Here is a 10,201-nt window from a genome sequence, read left to right as displayed (position 1 = left end):
AACGGCCTAGGTTTTAAGAATAATTAAGCACAGGCAACTTAATAACTACCTTAACCATTTTGATTTAGGCATTTGTGATCATCCAGAACCCATACCTCTGCTGGAACAACTGGTTACGTGGGGTGTGCCACCAGGGGCGTATCTAGAACTTTGTGGTCCCCATAGCAAAGTCTTGAAGTGGTACCCCTCCTCCCTTCTTTCCCATCCATTGGTGCATAGAGGTAAAAAAACACACACACACACACACACACACACACACACACACACACACACACACACACACACTAGCACCCATATGAAAAAAAGACAGATGTGACAAGACCAGGACAGAGGTGACAGTGGGGCAGGAGAAAGTGGTGAAAAGGACAGAGGTGACAGGACCAGGATAGGGACATAACAGTGTGACCTGACAGGGGAGACAGGGAAGGAAAGCGGTGATGGGACAAAGGTGGCAGGACAAAGAGTGCAGGTCAGAAGTGACAGGACCAGGACTGAGTGAACAGGAGAAAGGAGTGGCTGGGAAAAGGCATGGATGACAGGGCCAAGACAAAGGTGACAGAACAAAAGGAGAGGCAGGACAGAGATGTCAGGGACAGTACAGAAGTGACAGGGCCAGGATAGAAGTAACATGGACAGGGCTAGAACAGAGGTGTGAAGACCAGGACAGATGGAGCAAAGGAAGGGAGCAGAACATAGGCGACAGGCAAGAGGAGTAGCAGGAACAGGACAGAGGTGTCAGGACAAGGACAGAGAGTATATGGCAGGAGAGAGGAGTGACAGCACCGGACAGAGGGGACATAAGGCGATCTTCATCTTTTTTTATATATATCAATTTTGATTGATTTTAGAATGATTAAAATCGATCTTTGATCACTGCTAGGATTCCAGGGCTAAAAAAACCACATTTGCTAACAGATTCCTTTTTAAATGTAAATGTGTGTTCTAGCTCTGGAAGTAGTTTTTTAATCGATTGAAATCGCTCAAAATTTACTTTTAATAAATATACACTAGGTGTATATGGATATCTAAAATCTGCTGTGATCGAATCCTGTAAACCTATTTAAATAAGAATGCACCACACACAAAAATGAAGCTGAAATTCAGCATTTAAAAAATACGACAATAGTACATGTGTGTGGGGCGTGTGTGGTATTTTAGCTTGACAATATCAAGATCGACCCCATGAGGTTGACATACACAAGGTAGACACAGAAAATGTTGACGCATGATTCGTTTGACATGTGTTTTCTATGCTTTTTGGTGTCAATGTCTTGTGTTGACCTTTTAACAATGTCGGCAGGGCCGGTGCTAGGGTGTTTGGCGCCCTCCTGCAAACTTTACATTTGCGCCCCCTCATACTTTACAAAGAGACAGCGCACACCGACAAAAAGATGTGTGGTCTCACAAGGAAGGGGCATGGGCATACAATAGTACTCCCAGTTCAAATCATGACACAGTAGCACAATCTTATTCTCATTACACAGCACCAGAGCTGTAACTGTGGCAGAAAAGGAATTGTGACCCCACCCCACCACCACTACAGAGAAAACAGGGAGAGTGCGCGCCTAAGGCGCGCGCAAAAAAATGTAGGGGCACATAACAGTACCAATAACACCGTTATTACACATTATGCCACATTATGCCACATGCGATAATGGCCATTCCTCATTATGCTTCACAGTAATGTCAATTACAAATTATGCCACACATCGTGATGCACCTTACACATTATGCTATGCATAATGCCCCAAGTACTTCTGCTTATACACATAATGCCACGAGTAGTGCCCCTTAAACAATGCCCCAGTACTGCTGTGTAATCAAGTCCAGTCTAGCCCTGAGACCAGCAGAGCCTACATAGGCATGGAATTGATTTTCAAATATGGCGCCAGCTCATGAGCCAATTGGAGCTCTCGGCCTGACAGCCAATCAATAACTGCAGCTGCCGGACCACAAGCTCTGATAGTAGTCGCATTGCTTATACATACCGTCTTTCCCCGATAATTAGACCTACCCCGATAATAAGCCCTACCCCAGATTTTGGACGCTGGTCCAAAATAAGCCCTCCCCCGAAATTAAGCCCTACCATTTTCCCAATGTTATTGTATGTGCACCATATGTGCAGTCTCCGCTCAGCCCCCGCTGACTCCCGCTGACCCCCGCTGACCCCCGCTGCCCTCCGCTCACCTCCTCTTACTCACCAGCAGCACCGCAGCTCCCGTTCCCAGGGATGCATTGCGGTAGGCGCGGCGTGACGTCACGCCGCGCACATCGCGCCGCGCACATCACGCGGCTGAACTGGCTGGCTGCTGCTCACCACACAGCGCCATCAACGGACATCAAGTTAAACAGGTGGGGGCATGTAAAATACCGGCACATTACCATAAATTATGGATCATTTGGGGGGCATTTCATAAAGGCGCAGTGTGGAATGTTTTAAAGGCGCAGTGGGGAATAAAATAAGCCCTCCCCCGAAAATAAGACCTATGGTCTTTTTTGAGGAAAAAAAAAAAATAAGACAGTGTCTTATTATCGGGGAAAGACGGTAATGCCCAATGTATCCTACAGTAGTAGCATTGCTTATACATAAAGCTCACTGTTGCCCTCATTAGAAGCGCTGATTATATGTAACGCCCACACCAGCTGCCGATAGTAGTAGCACCGTGTAACGCCCACACCAGCTGCCGACAGAAGTAGCACTGTGTAACGCCCACACCAGCTGCCGACAGTAGTAGCACCGTGTAACGCCCACACCAATTGCCGACAGTAGTAGCACCGTGTAATGCCCACACCAATTGCTGACAGTAGTAGCACCGTGTAACGCCCACACCAATTGCTGACAGTAGTAGCACCGTGTAACGCCCACACCAGTTGCTGACAGTAGTAGCACCGTGTAACGCCCACACCAATTGCGGACAGTAGTAGCACCGTGTAACGCCCACACCAGCTGCCGACAGAAGTAGCACCGTGTAACGCCCACACCAGCTGCCGACAGAAGTAGCACCGCGTAACGCCCACACCAGTTGCCGACAGTAGTAGCACCGTGTAATGCCAGCACCAGTTGCCGACAGTAGTAGCACCATGTAAAGCCCACACCAGCTGCCGACAGAACTAGCACCGTGTAACGCCCACACCAATTGCTGACAGTAGTAGCACCGTGTAACGCCCACACCAATTGCTGACAGTAGTAGCACCGTGTAACGCCCACACCAATTGCTGACAGTAGTAGCACCATGTAACAGTTGCTGACGAGAAGTGCAGGGACACATATTATAATACATCCAGAACTGCTGTGCTATCTGACTGGACTATATATATATATATATATATATATATATATATATATACACATACATACATATATAGTTGGGGGGGGCAGCAAAATTATATGGTCTGTGGTTATTACCTTATTCCTTGCAATCAGCAGCACCTCCAGTCTCCATTAATAGGAGTGGATTCCTGGCACCAGCTTTCTCCTGGCTGACCACTCTCTGACGCTGACAGCAGCGACGGCTCACACAGTGGTACAGGGCTCAGGGCTCCACTGTGCTGCCTGCGTGGCGCGCTGAGCCTGTTGCCGGCACCGAGGCTGTCATATATATTGACAGGTGCACTGCCGACTGCGGCACCCGGCAGCAGCAGCGCTGTTAAAGGAAGCTGGTGGGGCCGGGCAGTATTCGGAGCGCCTCTCAGAGCCTGCTGCCGGCGCCAAGGCTGTCATATATTTTGACAGCTGCGTGCACTGCCGACTGTGGCACCCGGCAGCAGCAGCGCTGTTAGAAGAAGCTGGCATTGCAGGCTGCGCTGAGCGGGTAGCGTCGGCCCTGAATGTCGGCCATATGTATGCCGACCATATGGGGTCCACCTATTAACCGTCGAGCTAGACATTGTCTGTCAGCCACAAGGATACATACAGTTGGTAGGGAGCAGGTTTGGTTACTACATTTTTTATAGGTAGAGGCTGCCGCTACCCATACCGGACAAGATAGTCTCGGCTCTCAGCGCCTGCGCAATGAGGCTGACTTTGCCCCAAACCCCTGGCTTTTATAGACTGCACTGACTACAGTCTATAGAACCCGGATAAGGCTGCATGATAAGGCAGGGCTTGGCTTTCTATAGGAAGCAAGCTCTCTACTTATCGCAGCCCGGACTGGGAGTTCCAGAGAGAGGGAACACCTCCCAATGGGACTGTCTTCTGTGTCTGTGATTGACAGGTAGAGCTTCCAAAAGGAAGTCACTGCCAGTCACAGGGAAGTCAGAGAATGCCTATGGCTTCACTGACACTGAGCTGGGTTGCGGATTTTAGCTGGGGGGTACACATGCTACATGCATGCCCATTGTGCTGCCAGTGTTACATTGCTGATAATCTAGGTTACATATTCACCATAAATAAAAAATAGTGCTCGTTGCGCCTGGGTAGGTGTATAGCTGCTCTGTAAAGATGAAGTAAATTTGGGGGGTATGGGAACAAAGCGCTTGTGTTAAGGGTAAGACATACAATGACGTACAGGGACAGGGTAGGGGTTGGAGATAAGAGGTAAAAATGAGAGAAAATAGGCGTCAAATAAGATCAGAAAAAAAAAAAAAAAAAATAAAAATAAAAAAAAATTAAAAATAAATAGAATATAAAAAAATATAAAAAAATAAATGATAAATAAAATAAAATGGAGTTGAGCAAAATTAAAATAAACAAGTGAAAATGAAAATAATAAAATAAAATAAAAAGGGAGCAATGCAATAAATGTTTACACTCTTTTGCGTGTTTGCGTACGTACGAAGCCAGGACCGGAAGCGCAAAGCCGAAAACCGGAAGTCACCGCTAACGTGGAGAGAGGAGAGCCGCGAGTACACACAGCGGCAGAAGAAGACCGTCTACCTCACTTACAAGTAAGGGATAGTTAGGTCAAAAGCTCCCCCAATGCTTCGCACCCACCACGGACAATTACTTCTATTACAAGCACAGCTCCGGACCTGGTTCTTAACAAACACGCAAAAGAGTGTAAACATTTATTGCATTGCTCCCTTTTTATTTTATTTTATTATTTTCATTTTCACTTGTTTATTTTAATTTTGCTCAACTCCATTTTATTTTATTTATCATTTATGTTTTTATATTTTTTTATATTCTATTTATTTTTTATTTTTTTTCTTATTTTTATTTTTATTTATTTTTATTTATTTTTATTTTTATTTTTTCTGATCTTATTTAACGCCTATTTTCTCTAATTTTTACCTCTTATCTCCAACCCCTACCCTGTCCCTGTACGTCATCGTATGTCTTACATATTCACCATACTTGCCTACTTTCAAAGTCTCCTCTCTGAGAAAAGAGGAGACTGTCAGCAGTCTGATGTAGACAGGGGCGGGGCTATATTGATGCTATTCCCATATTTAGCCCTGTCCCTCCCCTGAACAGTCGTGCGTTGCGGGTAATTTTACAGCCGAGGAGCTGGGGGGGGGGGGATGTGTGTGTGGGGGGGGCACTCAGGCAGAATCTGTGCGGATTTCCCACCTTTCCGGGACCCTCCCTTCCAATCTGGGAGGATAGGCATCTCTGCTGTTTACGTCTATTTTTATGGAATTACAGATAAATTGGACTAAATTACTAGATGAGCTCTGGACTAAAACATGTGAAAATAGTACAGACGTACATTTCTTCATCTTGTAAATTGTAAACTGTTATATATACTTCTGCACTCCACCCTGGACACTCGGCCCAGCTGGATTATGGTGACCTGGCAATATCTGGCCAACTCTCACCCTAATACTCTAACTCACCTTTAATCCTAGCCTCTAACACTAATACTGTAACCCTCACTCTTAATCTAAACTGTGACCTTAGTACCCTAACATTAATACTCTAACCAAACCTATAACCCAAACCCCTAATCCAACTCTAAACCTTAGCTTTAATTACCACACCCTAAATGGGTGCAGACTAGGGCAAAATTATTCTCATAGGAGCAAACCAGGTGACTTTTGTCTCTCATCATGTCACTCGACACAGTAAAGACACCTTGAAAAAGGGCCACAGGTAGGCCCGAAACGCGTAGGTTTAGAGGAGGACTACACTTATGTTTGTCACTGGAGAGCTCTGCTCGTTCACCATCTTTTGAGCCCCCACTTTTTCTCTACCTGGGTGAGGTAACGTGGTATTGATCATCTCCAGTGTCTAAGGGATATCCATGTTTTTAAATATTTTTTAATGCATTTTTTCTGATGTCTTGTATGGAGTTTTTGTCGTGTGTGGAATAAAATACTTTTTATATTTTCAGCTTGGATTACATTCTACAACTGCTTCATATCCACCGTAGGAGGGACGAATCAGATACCGTTTGGTGCACATAGGGCACTATGCAAAGGTGAGCCATCATTACTTGGGAGTGTGTGACGAGAGGGGTCCTCATAGACACACAGGGCAAGTTGGCAGTGCAATCCACCAGTGGCAGACATTCATTACATGAGTTCTGGATACGGTGGAAAGATACCTTTTGGTGCATATAGGGCACCTTGTTAAGGTGAGATACCACTACTCAGGAGTGATCAGCCAAAGGGGGATTGTAAAGAAACCTGTACAGGCATATAGGGCTCTGGCAGAGAGGTCAGTTCGTGATAATATTTATTCAGTACGAAAATTGGGGTGCTGGACGGGGTCCCGACAGTCGGGATCCTGACAGTCATTAACCCGACGTCAGGATCCCGACTGTTAAAACACTGACGGCTGGGTTCCCAATGGCCGTCGGCTATTCTCCCTCGTGGGGGTCCACAACCTCCATAGAGGGAGAATAGAATCGGTGGCAAGCGTAGCCCGCAAGGGTCTTTGTTGTGCTGCCCATGCTGTCTGAGTCTGGCCAGTCGGGATCCCGATGTCGGGCTAATGACTGTTGGGATCCCGACTGTCGGAATGGCATACCACACCCGAAAATTGTGCCGCATTCACATCATTGACCTGTTCTCCCCTTGCCCCTGTTTTTTCTTGATCAACATTATTTGTGTGATTTCTCACCCGTGGAGCACATCCATCGAATGGGAGGAAGATCACCAATATATACAGTATCTGAGGCAGCGTAATAGTGGTCATCATTTGTCTTTGGCTGTCTTCTTTAGGGATTGGTAACCCTAGGTGATCACAGTGCAGCATCCTGGAGGCGTGGTCATCTTTGATATCCTTTGTGCTTAAGATTTGGCCATTGATCGTGTTAATCTAGGCAATGGATGATCATCAATATTTTTGCATATTGATGGTTATCCATTTTTTTGACTGATTGGCCTGTGGGCCAAACAAATCATGGGGCTTCATGGGTGTCGAGGGTGGAGCTCCGTGTCCCTGTACTTTTGATAAACCGAACAAAAGCAAAACATCGGTTTTGCTATGCCATTGATAGAGGGAAACCATATGGTTCTCCCCATCAATGTAAATGTATTTAACATTAGCCATAAACCATTGATGATTTTGAATAATCGCTGGAGGACAGCCATTCCTACTATGGGGCTGCTTCACTGAAGCCCATGAAAACAATACTTCACATGCGCCAGACCCAGGTCCCTGAATATGCATCTGTGGACTGCTGCCGAAGCAGCCCATAGAGGCTGGGGGCCATCACATGTGCAGTACTGGAGAAGCTACTGCACATGCGTTGGTCCCGTGGCGGTGGTGGGAGCCAGCAGCAGCAATGGAGGGGGGTGGGGGTGGCGACATCATGGCAGCCCCCCCTCCTTTACAGAGGTAAGAGCCACCGCTGGAAACTGGGGTCTGTGAATCTCAAGTGAAGAAGGGTCTACCATGTGTCTGACAGCCAAAGAAGTTTTCATTCTTTTGGCAATACAACTCATAGTAAATTCTCCAATTTCCAGCCATACTAAGTTTCCAGACAAACAAAAAGAGACTATCTGTGACTTGACTCGTCTCCACCAAATGTTGTGTTGTCTGAAGTGGCTTCATGTATGCTGCCAGGCCAAATGATTATCCATAACATAAGGGTTTAACAAATATACTTTTACGCCGCCGTCAATCAGCAGGCAATTGTGGTCAAAGCTGTTTTATACAAATGCTGTTTTTAATCCTAAAAAAATAATTTAGCAATAATAATTGCATGCTGCTTGAAACAATATTTGATCTACTCTTATATGTTCCTGGAAGTATGTTTGAGAACATTAGGTAATCCAACTGACCCAATGCAGACGCAGCTTTTCATTTAAATGGCAACCATTCATTTGTGGACCCCGAATACAGGGTCTGTGTTCCAAAACCAAATTGTGAAGGTATCAAGTAGACTTTACATTGGTCACAAGGGTAGTGTCCATCATTTCGTTATGTGTCTGTTTTTTTTTTCTTTCAGAGTTTTCAGTGCAGTGTATAACGATTTATGAAAGGACTAATCTCATTAGGGACTAGGCTAATTTGGCAACATTTCAGTAGTCCAAATTTTTCAGCATTTCAGGGAATTTAAAAATATTTTCTAATCTACTGTCCTCTCAAAAACAACAACAGTATTCAACTGTGGAAAGAAAAAATTTGAAATGATACACAAATCAAACTGCATTATGGGGTTTTTTCAGATCTGCTAAATTGCAGAGCACTGCAATGAAATAATTGCCACCAACCAAAGTGAAATCCTGCCCTGTACAAGTCTGCAAATTGGTGTGTAAGGATTGCAAAAAGCTTGCCAAAATATCACAGCCCTGGGAATTTTCCAGTGAGCTCTTGAGAGCCCCCGGCACTTCCCAGGTAACTGAATCCCCCAGGACCAAGCTTGATAATTCTATACACACTTTCCCCTCTCTTGCTGCTTCTGGCAGAAGCAATTATAAGTATATAGCTGATCATCATTATCATCTCAAAATCTGAAACTGTTTTGTGGATGCGAATAACTTTGGCTCTTCATGTTGATCAATCCAAACCTGATGATGCTGGGTATGTGACACTGCATTAGTTTGGTTAATATCTAGAAGGCTTATTTGCTTGGACAATCTCCCCATTAGCTGCTCATGCCACTCCCTATAGCACCAACATCTGGGTTCCTTCAATGAAATAAAATTGGTTGCTGGAGCACAAAGGGGTAAATGTATGAAGCAGTGGTAAGAGTGGAACCAAGGCAACCAATCAGCTGCTATATGTATTTTTTTTATAGAAAACACTTGATACATTTTACTTTAAAGCTGATTGGTTGCCACGGCACATTTGTCCACTGGCCTATTTCTCCACTCTTCTCGCTGCTTCATGCATCTATCTCAAAGTTTGACATTAAGAAGAGGCTACACAATCGGGGAGGTGTATCAAGTCTTGTAGAAAGATGTAGCGGCAAAAACAATCAGCTTCTAACTTTTATTTAATTGACTGCGCTAGATAAATGACAGATAGCAGCTGATTGCTTTGGCCTACTACTCTACTTTGGTTGCCTGCCAAGGCTTGATTTATACAGGTTGAGTATCCCTTATCCAAATACCCGTTATCCAAGTTATTCCGAAAACCATAGTCTACAAAATGTATTTTTTTTTTTTGCAAAAATACCTACTGGCTACATCTGTAACTGGCACTACTGGGGAAATAACAAGTAACGGGCGTGGATCGTTTCCTAGACCACATTTAGGTCGACAGTCATTAGGTCGACCACGTTGGGTCGACAGGGTTGTAGGTCGACATGGGTCAAGGTCGACATGGGTTTAGGTCGACATGGGACAAGGTCGACATGGGTTTAGGTCGACAGTAGTTAGGTTGACATGGGCTTTTCACTGTTTTTTGACCTGAATATCGACACAGTCGACATGGACACCGTTGGAGGTGAACCGCAGCCCCTCGCTTCGCTCGCAATGCTTCGGGCACGGTGCCTCGCTGCGCTCGGCACACTACACTATTTTATTCTCCCACCACGCCATAGTGGATGGTAGGGCATGAAATACCGCCTGTCGGCACATGTCGGCTCAAAAACCCATGTCGACCTAACTACTGTCGACCTAAACCCATGTCGACCTAAACCCATGTCAACCTAAACCCAGGTCGACCTTGACCTATGTCGACCTACAACCCTGTCGACCTCCCCCCTGTCGACCCAACGTGGTCGACCTAATGACTGTCGACCTACTGTAAATGTGGTCTACAAAACGACCGTATACCCATGTAACTACTAGCACTATGTATGTGCAAGGATATGATTGCTTGGCATTCAAAGTCAGTGTCTGAGATTGTACACAAACTGTGTTT

The sequence above is a fragment of the Crinia signifera genome, chromosome 3 (genome assembly GCF_055691185.1).
Source record: "Crinia signifera chromosome 3, ASM5569118v1, whole genome shotgun sequence".
Lineage (NCBI taxonomy): Eukaryota > Metazoa > Chordata > Amphibia > Anura > Myobatrachidae > Crinia > Crinia signifera.
Note: the sequence above shows the minus strand (reverse complement) of the source record.